Source organism: Acanthochromis polyacanthus, chromosome 3 (genome assembly GCF_021347895.1).
Source record: "Acanthochromis polyacanthus isolate Apoly-LR-REF ecotype Palm Island chromosome 3, KAUST_Apoly_ChrSc, whole genome shotgun sequence".
NCBI classification, from domain to species: domain Eukaryota; kingdom Metazoa; phylum Chordata; class Actinopteri; family Pomacentridae; genus Acanthochromis; species Acanthochromis polyacanthus.
Genome location: NC_067115.1, coordinates 21,040,983 through 21,065,397, shown reverse-complemented (window position 1 = coordinate 21,065,397; position 24,415 = coordinate 21,040,983). Strand labels below are relative to the sequence as shown.

The window sequence follows — 24,415 nt, the reverse complement described above, 5'->3', positions numbered from 1 at the left end:
CATGTTCTAGCCACGGTTGGTGCCTGAAGGGAGAGATGAAGGGAGGGTGAACGGCACAGAGGAGAAAGAGTTGATGTGGTTAAGTCATTAGGAGACTGCATGTTCAGTTGCTGTGTCAAGCTTCGGCCTACTTAGCTGATAAATCAATACGCCAAATGTCTGCCTGTGAAAGAGACGAAGAGAGTAAGAGTGGATGTATATTGTGGTTTGTACCTGGCTGCAGATCATCTTAACTATTAGCCAACTCCTCCACAGATTGTGCACGCTAGCATGGCTAAAACCAACTTCAATACGACATCAGTCAAAGCAGATGGCGCATGTGATTGCTCACTACTGCCTAGAAACTTGTCAGCAAAATTGTATTGAGTCAATGTACGCAATCACTTTTATCATGGTTCTGATTACTCTGTAAAAACACTAATAAATTCAGCAGGAAGGATTTCTTAGTTTCTTAGAGACCACTATTTGCCTGTGTTTGTTTACTTAAGTACTTGTAAAAGTACTGAAAGTAATTTACCCCACTTTTTTTACTTGCATTTTTTTTGGTAATATCCATTTCTTTATTGACAAGTGTGTCCAATTGAAAGCTCTGACCTCTACATACTGCTCACAGTCAATCATGTATACTAATATATATTCGGAGATCCAAAGTGAAACCCAGACTTCTGGGTTCTGTCTCATAAGTAAGAAAGCCCCATTTAAAATCTCTCTGATGTTTGTAACTACACAATACAACCTTGGATCAGAGCCTGTCTCCACAGTATTTGGTATGGCTCGCTTCATATGTTTAGACATTTGAAGGAACACGATTTCCTGCGAGCCCCAGACCGCTGCAGGTTAAACCATGTCACCGCCTGGCAAAAATGGAGAGTCGAGGGGTTGTGGGGAAGCTCAGACAGGACTATATGGTGTGGAATTTTCTAGACCACAGAAGAAAGTAATTGGTTAATTTAGAAAAAAATATGAAACGTAATTACAGTTAAGATGATGAACACCTGCGCTGCCACCTTTGCAATTTTTTCCATGCTCTCAAAGAAATCCTTTAGTCAAATTCACAAAGGTTTCAATTCGTAGCCAGTACTAAAGCTGCTTTTGATTATTTTGGTTCTTTTTTTCCCCACAAAGGCAAAGGGAAAAATGTTCAGTGAGAGATCACAATGAGTTGCAAAGCCATTTAGAACAGAGGCTCACCCAGATATGACATTGTGACTTTGACTCTTTGCATACATATGTTAAAATATTATAAATCACGCAAACACCACCTGCTGCTTCCACACTGCTCGTTCACACACATACACACACATCGCCAGTTTTTCTTGGACTCCCCTCCTTTGTTCCCCAGCACTCATTGTCACCCAAGTGTGAAAGAAACCTCCACTTGAGGCCCACCCATGACCATCTCTCTGGAGCTCTCCAAGAGGTGGTCACGTACTCTTTGCCCCCTCCGCACCTTCGCTCCAGCACCGTTTGCCATGGATGTTTCAAAACCATCTGACCTGGCTGTGCTAACGGGTGGCTATTTTGGGAGAGGGATGGCAAAACCGTCTGCTACTCACGACGACCATCGGAAAAAAGAGGGTTTGCTAAGAGGGAGGTCCTCCTGTGTATGGGTGTGTGTGTGTGTGCAAACATGTCTGTGTGTGCGTGTTTACAGCCAACCATACCAGTGGTTATGTCGGGGTCATATGTCGCTGTAGGCCATAGGGATTGCTGCTGAAACTCGAGATATTGTGCGCTTGCAAAACCCAGACAGACACTAGAGTTCATTCTGTGGAAACTGCTTGCTGTCAGTTCAGCCTTTCACCCACATTATTATTGACATCTTGGTTTTCTAAACACAAAAATAGGCTCTCTTGAGATCGAACTCGTGCTCGCTCTTCAGGGTGATGTCAGCGCATGTGCCGATTTGCACAAACTTGCTCCGTGTTTGCTACCCACAGGATTCCCATTTTATGTAAATTGTAAATGTATCAATTCAGCTCCAGGCGATATTCAGAGAAACCACCTGTGCGAGGTGCCACTTCTAACAGAAACAGCCTATAGTAAAATATGCACTCAAGCCCTTTGGGAAAGAGCCTGATCAACAGGTTGAGCAATGGAACATGCCAGCGGGTGAGCATGGCATCCCTCTCTGTTTACATTTGAAACATCATCTCCCTCTGTGGGACTTGACTAATCCAAGTAGGAGAACGTGTGATGTCTTAAGCCATCACTTTCACATTTACTCAGCAAGTCATAAACCTAAAGTACATATACTAAAAGCAAATTAAGCTAAATGCAGTCACTTTAAAGTGGCCCAAAACTTAGAGGGTTCACAGCTGAACATGAACTTTAAGCAGATTGAATGGAGTGACGTTCTACTTTCAAGCTGCTGATTCACGCATAAGAAAAGTTATATAAATGCAGGTTACATTTATTCAATTTACTTTTAATGGATCTTGTTGCACTCTCCAATTTTGCTTTCTGTACTCACAGCCTTTGCAGACATGTTGCAATCCACGTGACTTGCAATAAGATTCTCATCCTACTCCGAGGGTGAGGACATTTTACATTAAACACTCGCACACACATTCACAAGGGATTGGCCTGCAGAGTGTGGGCCAGTTCCTCCTACTATTTCTCTTAATGTGTCCCTTGTGCTGGAGGTGTGTAGCTGCCAGCATTGTTCACTAGCTGCACTGGACGCTAACAGCTGTGTGTATTTACCGATGATAAACACATAAACTGCTGCAGTCATTTTCGTCTTGTAACTTGCATTTAGTTACTGTCAACAGCGGGTGTTATGAATGCTAGATAGGAGGAGCTGTATTAAAAGTTCATCGGTGTGAGTTCATCTGGCTTAGCTTTTGCCATTTTATCTGCGAGCGTCTGTGTATCTGTTCAGTATCTGGCAGAAAGGCAGCGCAGATAAGGCGTGTCTGCATGTTTGCAAATCCTAGCCAGGTCCCGCTTGACTATGTGAGCAGTTCCTCCAGTGCAGCTCCAGGGTGTGGATCACAGTCTGTATGAACGGGACTCCTAATCCAGCTCCTAGGTCAGACACATAGGAATTATGGGTAGGCCCAGAGATGCAGCTCCCAGATTGGACTCACAGGCTTTATGAAAGGGCAGTTCTTTGGGCGGGGCGCATCATCGGCCTCCCACAGTTTAACTGCCTTTCAAATCTCTTTAAAAATAGGATGCGTAGGATCATTTGGCAGGTAACTGATTTTTACCCCCCTCTGCTTTTCTTTTGATTTCATCAGATAGGTGCTTTCCCAAAGCTCAGGCGATGCAAGGGGCTTCATAAGCAGTTTAACAATACATGAGTGAGGGTTGCTGCTGCAAATGATAGGTGGAAGTATAAACAGGAAGCATTTATTCAAATGCTGCAGAGTCATGATGATAATTCTGCATGCCAAGACATTGCTCGTGTCCATCAGCTCTTTTATTTTATTCAAACAAGGCCTCACATGACATTTCCAAGCAGTTTACAATTTGCTTTGTTCTGAGCGGTTAATAATTTGGTGGAGGGATTTGAAGGAATTTTGTGGTTTGCCAAACTGTGCCTCGGGAGCAAAACTCAACACAAACACTCACCACAGATTCTTCAGACATGACTAGTAGTGATATCAACACATACCAGATAAGGTACTGAAAAGTGGTGCAATTAAAGATGGCCTATTTTAAAACATCTCAAGTTGCCATATTTGTGTCATTCCTCTTTCTCAGACAAGCCTATTTTTTATTTTTTTGGAAATGAAAGCATTTCAGTGGCAAACAGCAACATGCAGCATACCATACCACAGCTTATCAAACATTTGTGTGAGTGTGCAATGTATTGCATATGCATGGAATGTCTGACTCATTATTCCTGTGTTTCTCTCTCTCTCTCTCTCTCTCTGTGTTAGTCATATCATTCAAAAAGCTGAGCTAAACAAGATTAGTTAGATCATTTACACATTTCTTCTCCTCACTGAGTTCAAGGCCTTTCCTTTTGCTGTCATTTTGCGTAGATATTGGATGCCTAACTGTCCTGTTTTACATAGCAGCTGAAGCCTGATAACGTACTTTCTCTTTTCAAGAAGTGGATAGCTTCCTGGTTCCATCTCACATATGCTTTTGTTCATGTGCATGTGCATGTGAATGTGTGCTTGGTTGTTGAACATTTTCAACCATAGCAAAAGTCGAATTTATATTGAATGACATGAAAGTGTTTTGTGACTACTTGCTGTACATGGGAAATTTAGAACTGCATGTGACCACACCGCAAATAAGTGAATCGTCTTTGATGTAGTATTTGTATTTATTAGGAACATTAGGTACAAACATTCCAGCTCACTGTAGCTTGCTGCTGTGCACAACAACCAAAACTAAGTCGTAGAATTCAGATGGGTGAGCGGTCACATGATGCGTCAGATGTGCTTTTTGCATCTGTCTTTGAAGTTTGATAATAGCTGTTCTGTTGCCAGTTTGCCTCCTTAACAAAGCTTCGCTTCTCGACTCACGTTTTAAACGGTCCAAATCACAACAGCTGCTTCTGCTGACTCTGTTGCCATCATTTGACTGATTTATTCTTACTTTAAACAAGATAACGAACATTTTTAAGTCATACATGAGGCCAAAGATTGTATCAGTGCTCCGTTCCACATGTTTTCCTTCATGTTTGCTGAAGAAGCCAAAACGCAGTCCCACCTCTTCCTGCACAGCTTGTCATCATCTGATTAATTACAATAAATCCACAAGTGGTTGCAAAGAAAATTTTTATTGCCATTGATTTATCAGGAAAAGGAAAGATTTACATCACCCTGTTAAATTAGTAAACTGTGAGAATATAGTTTGTAATCAACACAAAAAAGTATCTTAACATTTTATGAGTGCTGCAGTTTATTTTTAATTCATCCCACATATAAGATCTTGGAGCACCACATGTGTATTATTCCACAGTTGAAAGTAGTCCCGAATAAATGTACTCTCTTCTCCTGGTTAAGCATTGTCTACTAAAAAATTACAGTGCTCAACTGTCAAAGGAAATGACAAATGATTCCAACTGTTTTTATAGATTTATCAAAAAACAAGTTACCAAAAAATGAGCTGAGAGCTACAAACAGGTTGGGCAGATGTTTGTATCTCCATGCACATCTCAATAAGAGGCATCTAAGACATTTTCCATTATCCAAGTGAAAGTTTACAGTAAGTTTTCTACACACAGACAGCACAGTTAAAATAGTTCTGAAGAGATTTTTTATTCAACTTATTACACATAATTCATATACATAATCACAAATAAAACATCTGACAGACCTTATTTTACACTACATATTCATTTAGCCAATATTTCCTCGGGGCAGCCATTAAAGAACCTCACCGTTGCAGCTATCTGTCTTTTACATCTGTCTTCACCTTCCTCAGTTCATCTTTTGCTTCTTTGATTCACTCTGGAATTATTCACGGTCACATACAGGGTGGCGATTCAAAGCTTCTTCACTTGATTTTCACGCAGTCATCAGCACTGCACCAGACAATTTGTCCTTTTCATATGTCGACAGTGGATGGACCTTGTAGCACTGCGTTAGTGAACATTAGTCCAATTTAAAGTACCCTTGGTGGACTGTGGCCAGCTGCCTCAGGGCATTGCCTCTCAATGGCACTGCCTCGTGATGGGACAGACACATAAACACACACATTCAGTCCATCGTCACAGAGTTCTGCTCAATTTGAGTTCACCATTTTAGTCACATTTTCCAGCCTGTTTCGGCTATTAGCATAATGAAAGAGGAGAGATTTAGTTATAAACTTTATAATCCTCATCCTTGTCCTCTGGTTCACAACCAGGAAAAGATAGTTTGCTTTATTAGCCATTTTAACACCTGCACAAGTGCTTTAACTACCGGACTATGAAACCTAGCATGCAACATACCATGTTTTCCCAAGCAACATTTTGTTCTGAGCGCCACAATAGTCGGAGAGGTTTCAGAAAGGAAATCATCAATGCTGCTGACAAGTCTTGACACTGAAACTGAAATATGTTCAAGTGTATCTTTGGTTGATGAGATCAAGACTTATGTGTCACCACTGTTGCTTACAGATAGCATCACCTTTTTGACAGTTAAATGATAAAGAACTGATCAGTAAGACACAGGAAAGAGGTCCGTTAATATAACTTCTGCCACTCAAATATTTGCGTTTCACTCTGCATGACTCCATAAGCATGTCGAGGTGTCATGGCGAATGTGTGAAATACAAACCAACCATTCTCACTGAGAGACATCAGGCCCTCCAGGTGAGACATTTATAGGACACGACAAAAAAAATTCAAAGGCCTCATTCTTGGAAAAAACATTTTGCACTTCCTCCCTTCCAGCTAACGTTGCTCTCCTCAGGCTAAGCAGCTGATTTATTGACAACATGCCGCCATGGCTGAATGTCTTAAAAGCAGGGGATTTTTTAGCTCAAACATTTTATGGACTTTGAACCACGAGACACAGCGTGGCGAATGGGATGGAGACCTCGTGACTGCAGACAGACAGGACTGGCAGGGAGACAGTCTCCCCCATCAGCTCTCTCTGTGGGACGCTTTTGTCCGATAAGAGGTCATACACCACACCCGATTTAAGTCATGTGCTCCTCATTGCATGACGAGCAACACAAGACAACAGGGATGTGTTCTGGTTTGTGTGTCTGTGTGTGTGTGTGTGTTTGTGTTTGAGTTAGGGAGAAAGAATGCCGGGTACATTTTGTGCATGTTTGTTGTTTAAAGTCATATTCTTTCCTTGTCTTTCTTGTGTTCCTGTTTGTCGGTGCGTGTCCCATTCTGTTTTTCTTTGCCATATTGTCAGAGTATGAAGCATGTGCTGGACTGGAGAAGAGGTGCTGTGTCCCTGTGAGTGGGTGTATCGGGTCTGGGTCAAGGCTTTTTAGTACTTTAAGACCTTAACTCTGCTCCAGGGGACTCTTACTCCACACCCACGCCTCATTCTATTAAACTCTGGACCACATCAACATTCCAGCGATTAATGTAGACACAAACCCTATAGCTACTCATGCACACATGCAATGTATTACTGCTGTGAGATACATTCATGTAGCCAGCAAAAAAAGTTTGTCAGCTCTCATACGAGTGCTAAATATGGTTACGTTCAGATACAGCTTGGTCGTAATAAACCGAGGAACTGACAGCTTTCTCTTATAATAGAATAAGCTACATGACATAATTCAGGTAGCTACAACCAAACCTGAAAGCAAATTCCCACAGTTTTGTGCACTATACACAGAAACAGCACTGGGTAACTTGCTGGCTTTGAATGTTATTTCTGCACACTTTTCACCAGATGTGTGCCTCATGTTTTGTTTTCAAGGTTCTCATAGTTTGCAATGACACAAGTAAGAGCTTTGTGTGAAACATTTTAAAGTTTGTCCATGCAGTTTTTAGCCCTCATATACTCCAAAACTGTGGACAGCAGCACGAACAGTTGATATATTGATGTATCCACACGTGCACTCGGTGTGAACAGTTAGCACATACTGGTATATATTCTGCCGTCATGCATGTTGTGGATCATTACAATGTTCAATTTGAGATGGAGCCTCTAAACATAACATAGTTAGCTTTTAGCCTCTTCATATCAATATAGCAATATATATATTTTTTTAAAGTATAAACACAGTAGAAGCAAAGATAACATCTTTCCAATTTAACACATTTCTCTTCCATGTCTGCTTACATTACCTACAGTGCAACGTGATGCACTGCAGTTTAGATGGAAGTGCAGAAGTAGTATGCTAGTAGTGGAAAATGTAGACTTGAGATGCTACCAAGCTACAGAGGTCCCATCAGCTCGACACTAAATGCAGATTTTTGTCATTTTTCAACTTTTATCCTCATACTAACTCAAAGCAGCTTATTAGACTCTGTGCATCTCCCTCTAAGAACTATAACTAAACCATACAACTATAGAACAGTAGCTACTTGCAGAAATTGAAATAATTAAAGCCCCATTTAGACACGCATTTCTTTCAGTTAATCTATTAGGATCTAAATTTGCTGGCACAATATCTGAATGAGCTCCCTGTGCACTTTTACGTAAAAGTCGCTATTGCAATCTTACTAGCTTCCACCTAGTAACATTTAGGTATCACTTTCAACATGTCACCAGTCTGCACACTTGCATTAACAGATGTGCATGTGCACGATTACAAGGTGCTGATGAAGGATGTTATTATGTATAGTGGGTGACATAACCTAATTCAGCATTATACGTCACTTGACATGCTGTCCAATCTCGCACATATGTCAGGTATCGTGCGTGGACCGTGGCTTCCTCTGTCACTGTGAAGGTGACCTATGTCTAATAACAGAATCCCACCACTTTAACAGGTTGATGTTACATATCCCATGTCTGAAAAGGGCTTTATTGGTTGAAAAATGGTCACATTGAAAGCTGTGGGTCTTGTTAAATTGTACCACCCCTGAGGTCCATTCAGTGGTTTTAGTTGCATTCTTGGGGATTTCCTTAACAGTATATGTATAGAATCCTGAGTAAACATGGTTGCCTGTCTTTAAAAGTGGTTGCATGAATAAAGCCACAGAAACCTTTGATGTCATATTTCATGTGAGCTCAGACAGAACAGCCCTTCATATCCTATCACTAATGCATTTTTTATACAAAATTAATTTGTCACGACGCGACATCATAGGATCATGGGAACTCATAGGAAGCCATGTAAACATCTAACTAGTATAATATAAACATGGAAATCACCTTACGCACATGCAATAAATCATTAAAGACATTTCACCTTGAGACTTTTCATCATTAAGAATATACAAATCATTGGATTACATATAGCAGAATGTTTTTTTTCAGTGAAGAATGTGAAACACTGGCACTGAACCAAGACCATGTTGGACTAATTCTCTTCAGCAGACTCAGGCTATATTCTTCATGTCTTCATATTTGGATATAGTGATCCTGTGAGCCATTATGAAAAAGATTAAGTTGGAAGAACATACTGTACTGACATACCTATATGTCTCTTCTGTACAGGATATAAACGGTCACACACTGAACCTCCTCCCTCTCTCTCTCGCTCTCTCACACAGACGCACTTTCTGTTAAGCTCTTAATCACAAACGTGCTCATTTCCACTCTTCATGTTTACCCAGACAGATCAATCCAGCTGATCCAGCAGCTGCAGGACCTTGATCTCAAACTGCCCCTGACAGATCGAGCTCCTGTTAGAGGACATCCTCACTTTACTGCATGTGTGCATGCTTGGAGCCCATATATTTTGTTTGCATATAACCATATCTTGGAGTGTGGGGGTATGTGTGTGTTTAAGAGGTCACTGCAGTTCCAGCTCAAGAATAAAAAAGCTGGGGACACAAGTAGCTGTGTATACACTCGCTATCAAGTTGTCCAATAGAAGCTTTTTTTCCTCTACATGATAGTTTAAGGTTATACACATATACTCCACTATGTGTTCCACCTGTGCGTGCGCCTGCATGCCTACATACTGGATGCGTATTTCTGTATTAGCATGTGTGTCAGGAGCATGGGTTGTAACTCACTCTGTGAGCCGAGGCCCCTGGCAGGGAAAGCTGTGGGCCTGGCAGGTCTCAGCAGGGCTCTAAAGCAGCTCAGCAGCTCAGCTCAGGCTCCGCTGGTGGTTGCGGGCCCGTCTCCATGTCACACTGAAGAGGCATTCACAAGAACTCCTTACTGGGAGGCCTCCAGCAAGAGAGCAGGACAATGTCATCATGTCTTATTGTTGGCAGCCATGTTAGCCCCACAATAGGTTCAGAGCCACTGAGCTGAAAAGAAGAACGAACATTTATGCCAGTTGACTTGTACAGTGTTTGCCATTTTCCCTGTGATGAATAGCAGCAAAAGCACAGTTACGGCTGCTGCAGGCCTGCCAGGTCTGCTTCAGAGAATAGGCAGCATTGTGGCACCTCCTTAATCTTAAATCAAACTCTGTCTCTGGCTCTTTTTCTCAGTTTTCCAAGCAGCGATGTATTGGATTTTCTGAAAGCGCATTCAGACTTTTTAAAGAAATAATAATGATTGACTAGGAGTTAGATGAAATATCATTTCTATTTATAGGATTGACATGATAAGGTTTTTTTTAGCACAACGTTGGACGTTAACAGCTGGCCCAGCTCTGTAAAAGATGTCTTAAAGAGGCTTCTACTAATAAATAATATCCTTCGTGTTTAATACATGTACATATAAAAAACAATACAAGGCTTTTTTTTTTTAAACAAGCTGTCAGACCTATGCATGGAAATGTTCCCTGACTAACACTAGCTGTGCCCACTGACTGTATGTAGCATCTCAACAGTCTGTGTGCATTGCAAGCTTACTCGCTCAGAGTTACAAGAACCAGAACAAACCAGCATTATTCCTGTATGCACTGGCCTCCTAGCTAACAACGTATAGCGACTATCGCTAACATACACGTGCAAAATCATCAATCTGACGTTAAAGCCTTCTAAGCTTTTTTTTGACAGAGTAAGTTTGATATTGGAGCAAGTCTTTGACATATTGCCCAGGATGCCATTCAGAATTTTCTATTTTATCCATTTTAAGTCCTCTGTAAGTCCAGCAGGGCATGTTTTGTTTTCTTGTTATAAAGTAGAGCTGAATGGGGTTATTGTAACACTCTCAGGCTTCTATCTGCTCTTCAGCCTGCATATAAATCATATCGCTGCTCTGTATACTCACCTTAAATTTCCTTAATTTCTCATTAAGGGATAACAGCAACAGTTAAAAACCCTCCATTCTTTGATTCTCAACTATTCATTCATTTTAAATAGGCACGTTTAGATCACTACATTTTAAAATGCAGTGTTCATTTTCATTTACAGTGACACTAATATGATCTCAGATCTACGATGCTGCCTGTGAAACTCAACACAGGCAGATGGCAAAGCTGCTGCCTCTGTGGATGGCTCAGGCAGCACACCAAGAGAAAGGAAGACAAGAAAAAAGGCTGAGGGAGTGAATGAAATAAATAAAGACGCAAATATGAAAAGTGGGTGAGGAGATAAAGGTGTAAAGAGAGAGGGAGGGAAGGCAAAGACAGGGTAGTGGGATGAGATGAAGGTGAAGTGGGAGTGTGGAGCAACAGTGAGAGCGAGGTTATGGCCTGGACTCTGACCCAGATTTTAAATATGGTCTCTGACAACCTGATCTGACCATGCTGCTGTGTGGTCTTCCTTTCTTTCCATTCGTTATGGATGCGTGACGACCACACGGCTCTCGTCTCAGCGGTCCGTGCTGTCGTTTGACGAGTCGCAGCACGTTCATTTAATGCAGCATTGAAATGACGACAAGCCCGAGGTCAGGCTATCATGAGATTGTCTTACGGGGTTTTCAAAAAACCACATTGCTCCTATCACCATATCTGTGTGCTCATCAAAGAAGAGCGCGGCGAGATCAAGAAAATGAAGGCTCATGTAATTACTTCATATAATATGGAGCTGCTTTACAACAGGACTTGCTCATTCTGAAGTATTATGAATAAAAACAATGTCCATACAGGCAGAAAAATTTAGTAATTCAAAGGAGTAGGCAGAAAATTTCTCTATGTACCAGTAAGAGAAGAACACTGGGTGCGAGCTCAAGTCTTTGGCAGAGGTGGTTGGCATTCGCTCTTTGCTTTTGCTGGTTTGCTGGCAATGCCTATGCCTGTTTGGTTATTTTATAGCCAAGCAGGAGCTACAACCAAGCCAGTTCCTTGAGAAAAAGAAATCAAGATTCTGGGCGTTTGGCAGGTTTAATGGGATTATTTTTTAATAGCGAGTATTAATACTTCACAATAAAATCATATCAAAGAGACACTCGATCACGAAAGTCTGTTGTACAGCTGCAGCTATTATTATTACTATTTCTCTAGTTAAAAGATGGATGGGTTTGGTTTTTTGTTGTTTTTTTTACATTTGGGAGTTATTCAAGTCTTTTTAGAGAGCCAAATGTTGGTGTACATTTCTTGAATTTGTAACCCGCCTCCCTGGATAAACATGAGCTAACACATACACACAAACACCTCCTGCACTGTGTGTTGAGATCGCTGGGAGTTAGGTGACAGATACTGAGAATGCCTGGGCCTAAATTAAGCCCACTGCTTCATCAAAAACATCCTGCCTTCCTGCCTGGGCTGAGATTGTGATGACTTCTCATGAGCAACACAGGTAAACGAGTAGGCACAAGCACACTTACTCATAGACAAGCTCAGGGATTCAGTTTAGTTACAGATTCTCTAAGAAATCACTTTTAAATAAATAAATAAATGATATTGTTGTCTGTGCTATCATCACATTAGAAATAATGCCTGCTGTTGTGATTTGGTTTGTTGTGTCAAACTAGAAATAGTTGTGTTCTCTATGATTAATTTTAGGTACTTTTAGAAAAATGACAATATTATAAATGGTACTTTTTCTTCAGATTGAGTGAGTCCTGTACAGATTATTTACTGTCCATTATAACATTAGATTTTGGGATGTCTAAAAATGATGTAAATCTTCACAGAAAAAAAAAAAGAGTTTTGCATACAAAACGAAAAACTATCTCATCAGTCGCGTAAAGGTCAGATCACCCACACACTGTTACATTAGAAAATCATCATTTGGGATCATGAGTATTTAGTTTCAAATTCTGCAGAGGTGATGAGAACTTCAAAGTGAGTCCTCTTTTGAAACACAACCATATATTCTGTGCATGATTGCACAAGTAGACATTTGGAGACCTTTGCTGTAAATGCGACATTGTTCCACTGTGTTACGTTAACTTAGGGGTAACTGTACTGAGTACTTATTTCCATATGCTCAGTGGAAAAGAGAACATATTCACCTGTATGTACACACAATCACAGTGTGACCCATATACAGTGAGAGAGAGCAAAAAATAAAAATAAATAATAAATAATGGGGTGGGAGCAGGGAAGGAGGCCAGGAGGGAGGAGAAGAGTTCTGCACCACTCTGCTCCAGCTCCACTTCCACTGCTGACCCCATGGCTGTAAATCTGAAAGCAAAAGACCATTCCTTACTTCTTGTTTTTTTTTCTCTCTCTCTCTCTCTCTCTCTTTCACTTCCTGGCACTGAACACATCACCGACTAGAAGTGATTGTCAGTATACAATATGGACTCATTATATCCTTTTGGCAAGTCGCCGTCAGCTGTTAATCTGTTTGACAAGCGAGTTCAGAAGGTGAAATCAGTGTTTGATTGCAGATGTGGTGGACTTTTCCACAGAATAATTGAAGCTGAACAGATATGATCTGGCTGACATAACAGCAAATGTCGCTGTTGGCCTCTTTTTGTTAACGGGCAACTTAATTAGGCAACCGCGCTGCCTCGACATTCAGTTCAGTAGGCAGAGTCGCGCTGCTAAATCAAGAATTAAGCCGTTTTTACTCTTGCTCATTAAGCATGCACGTCTCCTTATTTACGCCCACTTCAAAGCTCTCTGTGTGACAGTTGCCAAGTGGGAAAAAAACAAATAAAAGGAAGGAGGTGAGAATAGAGATGAGTGTCGCTAATACAGTCAATTTCCTGGAAAACTCGACTGTGACCAGTTAATTATCCTTATGACTAAAACACAGCACGTCCCTCTGAGCTGCATCACACAAAGAACACAACAGTTGACTTGGTGGTAACCAGCTAAGGAGGGTAAATTTTAGTTGAGGCCAGTCAGGGTTTTTATGCAGCCTCCTGTGGGTTTGACTAACAGTAGATCAGCTTGAGGTTTAAATGACTCCCTAAATGGCACTATATGCAGCATTTCCTTGCCAAAGCCTCCCCAAATACATCTTTGTAATGTAACAAAGTCAGAATAAAATATTGTCGGCTTCTACATTTGCTGCCGACACACAGATTCGATGTGTGCCTACCTACTTGCCTACAACATGAGGCTGAACAGGAAAAGCTACCATAAAAAGGCCGCATTTCCGTAAGTTTAATGAGCTGCTGTTTTGGTTAACAATTTTTGGAGCATTGTGCGCTACCTGTCAAAATAAACTAAATCACTGTTTCTGAAAAGCAGTTCCAGGATACTGCTGGAGTCCCAGGCCTGTCTGTGTTGGACTGAGTATTACTATGTAGTATCGAGCCAAAGATCTTCTGTGCGGCAGTCTATTATGCATTCTGACATCCAGATCTGAGATCATAGATCCAGCTTTGAGAAACAGCGTCGACACTGGAAACGAGCGCTCTACTCTTTAAATGCTCCTATTTTGCGAACAAAAAATGTGCCCAAAGCATCATAGCAAATCTGTCCATATGCCAAAATTGCTGACAGCCACGAGTTGGACACAGTCAGGCTCACAGCAAAACAACATGCAGCAACTGAAAACAACATAATGAAAAAATTTGTTTCATCAGATTTGAAGTAAATCCACAAATTGTCGATTCATTTCACCGCATGCCTTTTATGCAGTCCCACCAAGATCTTGCTCAGATCACTTCTGACGCCAAGAAACATTGATGCATTTTATTACTTGGACATGATTATTACTTGTCTTATCCCATGTAGTGTGTCATACTGTAAGACAGCCGTTGCAGCATCTTGGACGCCTGACAGCATACTGACAAAAAGACTAGCGTGCTCAATTTTTTCCTGCATTGCTTCCAGTAGTTTGATGTTACACTGTGAACTGTTGGAGCACGATGCTATTCTACACACAGCTTTAAACATCGCAATCTGATAGAGGCATGATGCTGTTGGTTCTGTCAGGTGGAACACTGAAGTAATGACCGTTTTCTGATCATCTGAGCATGTCAGTCACGATGTGAAACATAACAAGCAATCATTTTTCATGGTTCTGTGCAGAATCTGCAATCACTAAATCTGATACAGAGATTATCTGTTAGTAAAAACATCGTGTGGTCTGTTTCTGGCATTGTATTATCTCAGAAAATGTAACTATTTAATACAAGTTGCACCCAAATTTGAAGTGGAATCACTATAGTTCGATTCAACATCTTGCAAAATACGACTCTCTACAAGCTTTAGTGGTTTGAGGTCACAGATGGTTTGTTTAGCAGTCACTTGTTGAAACTGATGCACAGCAAAGGTGGCCAAATTCAGAAGACTGCAAATACCTAGCTGATTAAGATATCTGCAATTAAGTTGAAGTCTGATGTTTGACTTTATTTCATCTGTACTTGCAGTGGGAGCTCTAAATTGGATTGTTTGAGAAAAAGCAGTCACTGGTCAAATCTGCAGGCACTACTGTGACAAAACCGCAAGCTCCCACAAATAAAGTGAGGAACGGTTGAATTTGTGTTAATTATTCCTGGAGGGACTGCTCATTGTATAAAAGGCTGCTTATTCAAGCTTTTGACATTTTAAATAATGAAAGAAAGTTGTTCAGGTTCTGTAATAGCTTTTTAAATGCAAACCATATTAGCTTTTCACACTGTTTTGTGAGCAGGTTAATAATGGATGGGTGAAGAGGGGAGGATAGCACGATGGGGACGGATGAGGGGAATTCGGTGTTCTGACAAAGTTTAGCCAAGTTTATCCTCCAAACTCCATCACCTCCTGACCGTCCCCACCCCCATCCTCCCATACAGCCGTGAGGAAAGGAGAGTGTTTATTCTGCTATGTGCATGTGCCTTTTAACAAGTTGATTTATGAAACAACTGTAACTGTTGCTAAGGCTCTGCTGGCAGGATGAGGACGGCTGCATTTATTTTAGTCTCCATATCTCCTCAGCTGATGCTGCTTTGAGACATCTTTATCCCCCTCTTGCTTAATACGGCCCAAGGCAATTTGACAATTAGGCGCATAGAGTTTGAAATGTCACCAGACGTGAGTAAACTGAGAGAATGTGAGATCAGACTGTGATGCAGGTGGGTATTCAATACTGTATTAATATTTTAGAATCTGAGCAGACTAGCAGTGCTGTGGTTTCGCTTAATTTCACTTAACTGGTACCTTTAAGTGGAGCTACGCATGCAGAAGCAGCTTTCCAGCTTTTGGAAAATGGGAATTAGTGGGGCTCAACTTATCTCTCAACTCTCCTTTTACATGCTTTATATTTGAGCGTGTGTTTTATTGTCTGTGTGTGTGTTTAGTGCAATGACTGATCAAAAATGCCTGCAGTTGTCCACATTTTGTCAGTAGTGCCAGCAGACCTTTCATCACGCCTTTGAGTGGGGCCACTGAGAACAGACATTAACATTTTTGCCTTTGGATATGTTTGAATTACTTAGTCTGTTTTGAGAGCACTGAGCTCTCAAAGAAATAACTCCAGATTTTTGGAAATACATTTAGTTGCGTTCTTGCTAAGAGTTAGATGAGATGATTGATATCACTCCCATTGGAGCCAACTGCAGTGATGCAACTGATTTTAATTTAATGCAGATCTGCAATGATTTGCTGATTGATCGAATGACAGAACATTAATCAGCAACTTATAGATAATGAAATGATCTTTAAAGCCATTTTCTAAGCAAAATTGTGAAACATGTTCCTGGTTCCAGCTTCTTGAATGCCAGGATGGTTTTGATGCTTTTCCTTGTATTGCCTTAAGGCTATTTCATGCTTTCTGCGTCCGTTTGTCTGCCAGGGTCCACATGTCATAAATTTTATCATCTACCAAAGTTTGTGAAGATTTGTGTGTACCCCTCTGGACATATCCATGCGCAGCCCAAAATTTGGGAGGGCGTTGACTGCACATGTGCCAGGAAAGCAAACTGCGTTTAAACAAATGCTGCTTTTGTGGAGTCATCCACACTTTTGTCATTTATTGTTAAAAAGAGTTGTAACTGAAGTAGTGGATGGTGGACTGGAGAGTGCTTTGATTTGTAGCTATGTGCTTTCTCTCCACGGTGCCCAAACACAGTGAAAATTATGCAGAAACCCAGTACTGTGTCCGCCCACTGTGCTCGGCACACCTCAGGAATAATCACAATGACACAGTGCTCCAGCCCAATCTGTAACCAGCTGCTATATCCTGTAAAAAGTGCAAAGTCACAGCCAGCCTTGCAGAAACCCAGAGCTCTGTATGTTATTCTGTGTTTGATATGAGGAGCGATGCAACCGTCTGTGTAGCACACATACCTATTGTAGTATGAATAGAAACGCATCCGCTGTCTGCTTTTAAAGTCCACATGAGCCAGCACGGGAGGATGCAGCAACCAAGAACTGACCTTTAGATGATAGTAAACTGGATATCATTGGGTTTGACACTGTTGGTCAGAGAAAGCACTTAAAGAACTCACCTTGGGGACATTATATTATCACAATGTTCTGAGGTGTTGATGGCTAAATTGTTAATTGAGAGGGGAAAAAAAACAACAGATAATGTTTAACCCTGTAAGACCCACTGTTGCAAAAAAAAGCAACATCAATTTTATTTTTTTCAATATTTTTTGTATTGTTTACATATACAATAAGTTTGCTTTTTTTCTACAGTTGGGTTTTACAGATTTATATATGTTACAAATGTATTTTTATTATTTCTATATTATTTTTGCTAAATTTTTTTCTACATTTTGGTCTTAAAGCGTAAAAGTGTCCAGTTGCATCCCTAATACTGCTTAAATCTCCACATAATAAGAACATATTGTATGTTAAAAGAAAACTTAGGAAGAGCTGTTGCAAGCAGCTCTAGAAGAAGGCAGTGGACAGCAACAACAGCATCTCATTAATTATTACTAAGTATAACTAAGAGGGTGATATTATCATCACAGATATGTGAGAGCTGATTACTCTCCTCTCTATTTACTCTAGCCATACCAGAGCCCGGTGTCACTGGCTGATTGGCTAAAAGCAGGTCAGGAGGGTTCATTCTCATTTTTAAAGAGGGGTGCTGGAGGGATCTGCACAAGAAACGTCTGTTCCAGTTTTTCTTGCCCTCTCGCTTTTGTCTGCAGTGTTTGCTCTAGATTTGAGTGGTTGTTCTGGTGCTGGAGCCCTGTCTGCCCACACCCTAATGGTTCGCTTAGCATAAAGCCTGGAAACAGTATGACTCTGTCCAGAAGTAACAAAACCTGCCTACCAGCATCCTTAAAGCTCAGTAATTAACTCATTAAATCTTGATCATTTAATCTGTTCAAAAAAAAAAGTGCACATAAAGAAAACCTTGTTTTCAAAGAGGTTGCGTGCTGGACTGTATCTTGGCCGTGTGCTGGTTGTCTGCAGACCTCACAGTGACAGTAAGATTGCAGGAAGTCACTGTTCCCAGCCAAGAAATAACACATCAGCCCAGTGAAACCACAAATTGCCATTTTAACACTTCTGTGGTTCTAGTAATTAAACAAACATGGTATAGTGTGTTAATCAGTGTGCTTTAGAGGTGAATTTAGTTAACTTTGGACAGAGCCAGCCTAACTGCTTTCCCATTTTTATGCTTAGATAAGTTAACAGGCTGCATATGGTAGCTTAGTATTCACCGTGCAGGAATGAGAGTTATTGACTCTCAGCAAGGATGCAATTAAAGTTTTTCCCTAAGTGCCGAGCTGTTATTTTTTTAAGAATGAACAACTGCTATCAGGAAAACACTTACAGGGAAGTAGTTGACATCAAAAGTGGTGACATGACACGACTGACGGAATTTGTCACAATCATTGTGGTAAAAAAAGAACTATGTTTACACCGTTGCCGCATGTAGTCATACCGTAAGTTGTACATATTGTTTGCAGTCACACATCCACACAGCCTAAAATAACCCACCCTGTGTGCCGAGGAGATGAGTAAACACAAAAACAGCCAAGTATGACAAGAAAACTCAAGAGGCATAAAGGAAGAAAAATAAAACACTGTCAAGCCCCCCCCCCCCAAAAAAAAAAAAAAAAAAAAAAAAGAGAGTGTCATGAAAGCACAACTGAATATTTGGGATGCAAATGTAACAGATATTTCCAAAACTGTTGGTTTTGGAGTCAGGCGGCCACTGCGCCACTGTTATTCTTGTGCCCGAGGAATGAGAAGGAAGTTCCAAGAAGGCACATTTCTGGGTCGCCTCGGGCCTGCCTGTCACATTGTGGCTCTCGCTGCTCTGGTGCCAACATGAAACAGCTCTTCATTTAACACTTTATAAGACACACATACACTGGCAATGTATTCGTGTCCACATCGTTTGCAAAGGTTGCAGTGAGAGAAACAAGGCAGATGCTGATATTTCACAGACCTGTCAGCTGCACATGTGCTCAGCAGATCAACAATACTTGCATACAACACCACAGTGTATAAAGGGCATAAAGACACACACACACATGCACACACAATATCTCCCTTTCTTCTGAAAACCATGTATGGAAGGATCACTCTGTCCCCATGACGGATGGTTTTGCCAACATAAAGACCAAAAAAGCAGCAATTGACGTTTTCCAAGTGGCTTGAATAACTTCCATTGACAGTTTCGATAGAAGCGGAAAACCTCTTTTCTGTAATGGAAGAAGGTTTGGGGGAAGATGGGTTTTCCCTTTTTTTAATATCCTTAGAGCCAGGCTTGGCACAGGGGCCCTCTGGACTGGAGGATCTTGGCTCAAGTCAGACAATGGGACCTCAAGTGAGCCACAGCAAGTAGAAGAAAAGATCCGAGCAACCATAAGGCTCAGTCATGCCTCTGATTAGCTGAAAATGTTTGCAATATTCTCTTGCTAACAAATGCTACAGAGGAGTTTGAGGAAACAGCAGCTTACCTCCACTGTTGCTTTTATTTTAGCCGACTGAAAAAGGCCTGCTGCAGCTCACCATTAGCCCTCTCAGCTCACAAAAAAGCTGTGAAGAGGTTAGCGCGGGGAGTAAAACTACCACCTTTCCATTTTGACTACTGAAGAGGTTGGACTGATAAAACACTCAGCGCCGCGGGTGTGTTTGGCGAGTTTTGGCTGTGGAACCACTTCTTTGGCAAATGGGTCATTCTGCCAAAGCAAACCTGCTTTTCCTCACCCCTTCTACACATGAACACACACACACTTGCTGACTCCACAGAATGGCATGACTGTATCTGCAGCACCAAACAGACATCTGCCAATCGCCCTGCGGAGCTCATTGTTACTCAACACTGGGGCGCACAAATGCTGAGCCGAGTTCAGCCTCCCAACAGATTTTGCAATGCAAAGAGAAAGTGCCAATGAGGTCTGCCAACATGCATCGTTGACCCCAAACAACTAGAAAACAACTGGAACCCGAGGTGCCCCCGTTGGTGTTGGGTGAGACCAAGTGAGGACAGGATAGGAGGAATGACTTCTCAAAATATTTAGGCTGCACTTGAGCTCGGCTCAGGCAGTGGAGCACATTTCAGCTATGAGGGCTGGCTGCATTCCTCACACTATAGCAATAGTTTCTCACAATACAAACATCAACACTGTGTGCAACGGCACTCTGCTTATGTATATTCAAACATAATCACAAAGGCAAACAGTGGAAAATGAGGCTCTGCTGCCCATTGAACAAAAAGCAACCGGGTGCTGAATACCTGCAAGCACTATAGACATACTATAGAAAAGCAAACCGTGTAAATAATAGGTTGAGAGGCATATATATGTGTGTGTGTGTGTCTAAAGATTTCATTGTGTGTGTGCGACAGGCCTCCTCCTCCTCCTTCTATAGCTGAAGCCGGGGAGTCATGTGTAGTGTTTATTTTGACCTTTCAGTCCACCTACAGCCTGATCTGCCTGCAGTGTGCAGCACAGCCTTCTTTTATTTGCTTATTGCTGCAGCATGCTGTTTCCAGATCTTTTCAAAAATGGGCAACTGGAATTAGTTTCTTTAAGAGTTTATTTATTGATGCTGGAATTCATAAGTGGATCGCTCTCATCAAATCGTTTTCAAAAGAGTTGGGACTGAGTCACACCGTCTATTCATAAATCCATTAGTACGTTTGTGTGTGAAGTCCTCCCTGAGTTCCAACTCGTGATTTACTTCCACCATTTACACTTCATTAATGTCTTGGGGATGGTGATAATGTGTAAATTTGTTGCAAGATATCATCTGCATAACCAGTAAAACATGTTTCTCTGTGTGTTAAATGTTACTTTTGTTATTCTCTGTAGTAATATTTTGTTATTATTTCTGTATCCAATCATGCAAAGATACGTGTGTGTCAGAGTTAGTGGTGTTCATACAATTAAGAATATATCCGATTAAGTAAATCTAGCTTAAGTCACTTGTCATTTCTTCTTAAGTTAGTGGCACAACGTGTAATTTTAGATTTTTTTTTAAAATGCAATTTAAAATCTTCCCTCTATCCACCTATTTTTTAAAACAGCATCCAGTCAGATATGTAAATTTGTATTCCACCTTTTGCTCCTCTATCTATTTGCAAGCTTTGTCAGTTACATCCATCAGATTGTGAGTGTAAATCATCAGTAACTAACTAATTTCTACATAAAAAAACCTGTTTCTGTGTTACAATCTCTTTTAAATAGTGTAGAACCACACTGATAAGTCTGTTAAACTGATTAGTGACTGTACATAAAAGAGCAGCTGCTCCAAACACAAGAAGACATTTAGAGAAGCATTGGGCCATGTGAAATTTTAATGTCCTTTTTTCACTATTTTCTGACATTTTACGGGCAAATCAATTGAGGTCTTCATTGAGAAAGCAGCATAACAGATGTGATTAGACTGCTCGGCCTAAAAAACTGGTCAGGAGGTTTCATTCTCATTTTTAAAGATTGGTGCCGGAGGGATCGACTCAGGGAAGGTCTGCTCCACTTTTTCTTGCCCTCTCATTTTTGTTTGCAGTGCTTGCTCTGGATCTGAGTGGTTGTACTGGTGCTGGAGTGCTGTCAGCCCACGCCCTAATGGCAGCCTCTGTTGGAGAAAGATCTAGGTCTGTGCCGCTGCTGCTAAGCGGAGGTGCGTCAGCTAGTGTTATGGGCGTGCCTATTTCACCTGTTGAATCATGCCACTGTGGTAAACTCATCACCTTTTTGGCTGCATATGTCAATATTAATAGCTAGAAGTTATTGCACACCAAACATTTGGGTGTGACAGGTGTGGAAGTCACACATAAAATAGATGTGGGTGCATTTATTCTCAGTCACACTTACTTTCTGCTGACTCCTTCCCCCTCCATCATCTGTTAATTCACCACCGCTCGTATCCAAAGACTTCTGCAGACTCCGAATCTGCTAAATCTCAAGCACACATAAAGACAAGCCATGGTGCATGTCATGCCAACAGCCCTTTCACCTACATTAATTCTATGTCTTGTCATCACTCAGTACAACTTTGTCATGCGCAGGCTCACTGTAGTTTCACATTTATCACTGTAAAGATGGATTTACACAGCCGTGAAAGAGCCGCTTTGTAAGGCGAGCCACAAAGAAGAAAAGAGGCGACTGGACTTAAAATGTCACCCTCTGTTCGCTGTGCACTGCAGATACATATTCATAAAGCCATTTTCAGTTCTTCTCCTTTTTGAGAAGTTCCTTTAATTAAATATTTTGACAGTATTGCCTAATTTGGAGCAGGAGCAAAAAGGCCTGCACCAACTTGCTGTAAAGTAGACAGCATCTGAGGTAAAAGTCCTGTTTCAAAACGCCTCAGTGTTTACCCTCAGTAATACTTATCATTCTTGATGTAAACCAGGGCCTGAGCCAGTCTGGCCTCCCACACTCAGGTGTTTTCAGGAAACTACTGTAGCTGCTCTACCTTGTCAAGTCAAATGCAAGCTCCGTGTGGGACGTATTCTCCTACAGAAAGAGCGGCAGTTAGAGTATAAACCCTGCTTATCAGGAGGCTCATTATAGCCACAGTTGAAATTCAAATGGCTTCGTCAGATAATGATGCACTATTTCCAACATACATCCGTCAGACACACAAACGCAGCACAGACATTTGGGGAAAATTTGGGTGACTCAACACAACTGGAGTGGGTTCAGCTTTGGTAAAGTATGAATTTATCATCATTTGTACTTCACGGCACCCCGAGTTACCCAAACGGGAGGAAACCTGGCTTTGATGAAAGAGTTTAGCAAAGCCCTCGTAAGTCTGACCCCCGGCTCACCCCGGTCCCCCACCTATGCTCTGTTCTCGGTAAACAAGCGGAGCTGACTGGTGTTCAGCTTGGTGCCACGGGGGCTGATGGCGGCTGAGCAGCAGCCATGAGGGAAGCACACTGTCAGTCCTGTGATAGCCGTATGAGATTCCACATGCTCTGATGAGTAATTCCTCCCTCCCCTCTCCATCACCATGTGGTTCGTGGCCCTGAGTCATCGTCCACACTTTCCCTCTCCCCTTGTCTGTCTCTCTCTCTCTCTCTCTCTCTCTCTCCCTCGACGTGAAGAGGATTCTTCCTTCCTTCAGCGGCGGCCGTCCCACAGGGAAACTCAACAGAATAGCCTCCCTCCGATGACTCATTCACCAACATCGAGAGCTCCACACCACCCCGCTCTCGAGCCATGACAGCCCACCACACCACACCCAGGCCTGGATCCCAGTCCTCCACGGCCTGCTTGCCTCCATTTCTGTCTTTCAATGTGTGCTGTTTGCCTGTATCGCTGCATGACTTCTTGCCTGGTTGCCATTTTCTACGTCTCTCTGCATATCTGCTGTCTTGTCAAGATGTTTCATTGTTTACCTGTCTTTATGCTCCCATCTGTCTGCCTGTATTTCTTACCTGCCTGTACTGTATTATCTTCATGCTCTGAATTGTTTTGGGCTGGCTTCACTGCTTGCCAGCTCGTGTTATTTGTCAGTCTACCTGCCTGTCTTTCAGTCTGTCCCCTGATACTCCAACGCAATGTCAAAACACCGAAGGACACAGAGCGTAGACTTCCCCGTCTGCATATTAAACTATAAAGACTTAAGCAGAAATATAAGGACAACATCATTCAAGTCTGCCACAGAAAACCACTCGTATTGTTGGTAAAGAGATGCTTTTCATTCTGCCTCTGCAGCTCCCAGATAGAGTTGTTAACACTTCCAACTTATCTGCAACTGCAAACGTGTTGAGAAACTTTTGACAAAGGTTTCAATTCGATTTCAGCAGCTCCCCCCCCCCGAGACTGTATCCTTCCTTTCATGTGCTCTGCAATTCAATAAGCACTGTGCCTTCTACGGTTGGTTTAACAGAGGTTAAAATCTCTCTGCGTAACCTCTGTGACCTACTCATATACGCTGAACTGTGCCTTGGCCCTGCACTGCGACGGATTGATCATGTGAATCCCTGTGCGCTGCTCAGACATCCTCTACATGTTGCAAAAGGAGATTTGTTGACCATTGCAAGAGCAATAAGGATTTTTAGGGGCATTATGACTGGGTTAATAAAACACAGCTGCCCCTAAAAGTCCCTCACTTTTCTTGCTGCCTTTTCTTTCTCTCTCCCTCTCTCCCTCCCGAGCTTAATCTTTCTGTCTCATTCCAAACTTTTGAGATCGAACTACAACATTTGCTGGCTCCTCGAATGCGATTTGGTGCACAGCTTTTGGTATCCGTGCAGTCGCGGCTACAGAAATGCAACAACCTGGGGTGA

The 24,415-nt window shown here is 41.7% G+C and overlaps 1 long non-coding RNA gene across 3 annotated transcripts in view; it reads right to left on the bottom strand.

Moving 5' to 3' along the window:
• The window catches only part of LOC127533215 (uncharacterized), a 32,191-nt gene that overhangs the window by 4,104 nt on the left and 3,672 nt on the right, over positions 1–24,415 (bottom strand). For 2 of the 3 annotated variants that reach the window (XR_007940994.1, XR_007940996.1), the window contains exon 1: positions 1–24,415. This is a non-coding gene — a long non-coding RNA (uncharacterized LOC127533215). The other variant, XR_007940995.1, reaches the window with a different exon arrangement.